The sequence below is a fragment of the Pseudophryne corroboree genome, chromosome 8 (genome assembly GCF_028390025.1).
Source record: "Pseudophryne corroboree isolate aPseCor3 chromosome 8, aPseCor3.hap2, whole genome shotgun sequence".
NCBI lineage: Eukaryota > Metazoa > Chordata > Amphibia > Anura > Myobatrachidae > Pseudophryne > Pseudophryne corroboree.
The window spans coordinates 272,039,582-272,043,332 of NC_086451.1; the positions used below are offsets into that span (position 1 = coordinate 272,039,582).

General features: G+C 35.1%; 1 pseudogene; it reads left to right on the forward strand.

The window, feature by feature from the left end:
- Nucleotides 1-3,381: 3,381 nt before the first annotated feature.
- On the forward strand, nt 3,382-3,500 carry LOC134950028 (5S ribosomal RNA; annotated as a pseudogene).
- Nucleotides 3,501-3,751: the final 251 nt, after the last annotated feature.

Genomic DNA, 3,751 nt, shown 5'->3' on the forward strand with positions numbered 1-3,751 from the left:
GCACACAAAGAGCTCAACAGTAACCCGAGATTACCCACAAGGTCAACCTTTGAAAGAAATTGGATCATCATACATTGTTTAAAGGACATTACATGTGCATTATATAGGGAAAAGTTTATTGTTGATAAATATATATCTGATAACCCAATATGTCACAATTACTATATAGCAAAACATGGATCAAACCATCTATTTATTTCTATTCTAGTCTTAAAGGTATACTGAAGTAGATCTGTAAGTAATTTGATATGCAAGCCAACTAGGACTGCAGGCATATCACTGAATAATAATATTAATTGTATTAGGTCCATACAGGGTAGGTAAAATGATTTGCCTGTTTTAACAAGATAGCAGTCTTCTTAGTATTTAACAATCTTGGTGGGAATGAATGAGACGTCGTTATGAATATGTTCTTTTTGTTTTCTTAGAGCTCGTGGAACTGAAAAATATTTGTCAAACTTGCTTACAAAGAAGTTGGGACTGGCTACCAGTAAAGTGAGCCTCTTGGAGGAAAACTGTGAGCCAAAAGTAATGGCCATCTGTTTCTTGGAAGTGCTGAAATTTAATTGAGTTAGCAGTCAGATTTAAAGTGGCAATGTATACTAGGAGAATGGCGGGTTCACTTTGCTTTAGTAAAAATTGTTGTTTTAAATTAATTAAGCATGGACCTCTCCGTGTGTACCCCCTTTATGAGTGAGCTAAAATAGATAAGATTTAATGTTACTGGGGTGGAGGTGATAGTACAAACTTCAGTATATGACTCATGTATCAACAGCTTGAAGACTATCTTATAGGATAATTCTCCACTAAACTCATTGATCTGAGGTTGCATTCATTAGGGTTGGTATATTATTATGGCAGAGGACTCCATACTAGAGGTCTTCCTGTAACCAGTGCACCTAGTAAGAGTATGTGTCAAATTCCTCCCTTTGGGCTGACTGCTGCTCCTTTGCAAATGCTACAATCTTGTTCCAAAACTCCATGCGGTTTAACCTCTTGACTGACGATTTTTTTCCCAGAAACTGCTCAGAAATTGTTGGGGTTTTTTTATGAGTGAATTAAGTGAAGAACATGAATTTAACCTTATCCAAAATGATTTTATTTAAAAAAAAAACAAAACTATTTCTTTAATTTTTTTTAAAATAATTTCTCTCAAACATTGGAACATCGGTCAGGAAGATCGGTAACGTTTGAATCGCAATGTTACTTTTCACACCCAAGACAGCTGCCAGGTACACAGGGGTTGGGCTGGTGGGGTTTGGTTCCTTAATCCTGTGATTTTTTTTAACTGTAGAACACTCTATCTTAATGATTAGTTGCCATAATATTATTTCTATTAAGATCACTTTGTTTATAACATCTGTAATTGTTTTTTTTTACATAATAAGCTTTTATATTATACCTGACCACATGTAAACTACAAAATGTCTGATCTTCTTTATTTAAATATTAATGTAAGTACTGTGGCTAGCCAAGGGACATAGGTGGTCATTCAGACCTGATTGCATGCTAGGTTTTTTTTTACTGCACTGAGAGCAGATCAGAACTGTGCATGTGTATGCACTGCAATGCACAGGTGTGTCGCATGGGTACAAAGCGGATTGTTGCTGTGCAATGGGTTTTACGAAGAATCCATTCGCACAGGCGATCGCAAGGAGATTGAAAGGAAGATGGAGTTTGTGGGTGTCAACTGACCATTTTCTGGGAGTGGTTGGAAAAACGCAGGCGTGTCTAAGCGTTTGCAGGGCGGGTGTCTGAAGTCGGTGTCAGACCGGACAGGCTGAAGTGATCGCTGTGGCTGAGTAAGTCCTGGGCTACTCAGAAACTGCAAAAGATCTTTTTGTACCATTCGGCTACACATGCGTTTGCACACTTGCACAGCCAAAATACACTCCCCTGTAGGCGGCGACTATCTAATCGCAGTGCTGCAAAAAACTGCTAGCGAGCGATCAAGTCTAAAATAGGCCCATATATCAAGTGCTGTGGGATTACATGGCTATGATGCTAATGTGGTTGGAATTTATTTTTATTAATTGTAACTGTATATGTATGTTACAGGATTATCCTTTAATCTTACACCACAATTGGCTATTTCTAATGCGTTTTTAGGTGATATTGCATTGGATTATTATTTTGTGATGGCTGACTACTGACTGATTACTACCAGAGCAGCAATTGTGAACTGATGGTGCCCTGATTCCATTCCTCATATTCTTGACATTTGTTTGAATGTACATAGACACAATAAATTATAAACTGCATGTTACAAGTACTCTACCTTGGTATTCTCACTTTTAATTAAGTATCTTGGTTGGAATAATTATCACACTGAAAAGTTGTTTTTTGCTACAGAGGTGACTTAATATTGTATTAATATAAAGTGCTTTGTAATATGATTATTTATTGTAAACAGACTTTACAGTATCTTATTGCTCATAACATTGATCTTTTTTGAATACTGCCTAAATTGTTATGTTTGCTTCTCCCTTTGTCTTTACCCAACTATTTGAAAAAAATAGTACAACCTTATAATGAATAGGGTAGTCTTTCAATTTTTGTAAGATGATCTTTTAATAATAAACTACCAAACTAAGGACATTTTTGTTTTATTTGGAAGAATTAGCAAAATTGAGGAGTGGGCAAATACATTGAAAATTGCTTAACAAATAAGAACATCCAGAAATGAAAAAGCAATGAGGAACTTGTTAGATGTACGAACAGTATGTTATTCTTCAAATTAATGCAATTTAAGTAATCCGGTTTATTTTTCCTAGCATGAAACAGACTTCTCTTGTACTTCACATCTAATATTATGGATTATATGGACAACTTTTAAATGTTGAAATTTCTGCTTCTATATAAAGATTCTTATGACATAAATGTTACTTCAAATTCATCAGCTATGATGACTAATCTTAATGGAAGGTTTTGTATTGAGTGAAAAGCCTTTTATATAATGTAGAAATTGAAGAACACGGCAGGAAAAACAAAAGTTAATTGTAGTGTAGGGAGTGTGGGGGAAGAACAGCATTTATTGGCATAAAGGTAAAAAATATACTTGAATATTCTTACATTCATAGTATTTTAAAGCAATATGTTGCTATTTCAAATGGAAATATCACAAGAGTTTAACTTTTTTTAATTTGTTTTAGAAATGTTCAGCAAAAGATATGGCCATGATTCATTGTTACCAGAGAAACTCATTCTGTCTATTTAGCTATGTTGGAAAAAGGGGTAGTGATTCCTGCAGTAGTCAAAAAGATTAATGAATATACATATAAAGGAAACCAAAATGAACTCACTGCTTGCTCAGCTAACTCAACTCACCTTTTTTAATTTCAAATAGGTGCACTCTCATTAGTGTTTTAAGCAGAGTTCATTCTCTACTACAATACCTCTCTGCGTATGCCTGATCTTGTCTGATCTTGGAAGCTAAACAGTGCTGGGCTGGGTTAGTACTTGGAAGGGAGACCTCCAAGGAATACCAAGTGTTGTAGACACATATGAACAAGCACAGATATGTGACTTGGGTATAACACTAACAACAGTATCACCACTACTCTTACTTCATACTACTTAAACTGGCAATTTTCAGCCCAAGAAAACTTTTTTGCTTTACTGTTTTCTTAATTTTTGTAGGACACTACGTCAATTATGGATAAATAACTGAGCTGCACATTTGCCAACATATCAATTTATTTACATTTCTGAACTGATGGTACCCTCAATAACAGAGTATACAGGTTCTCCT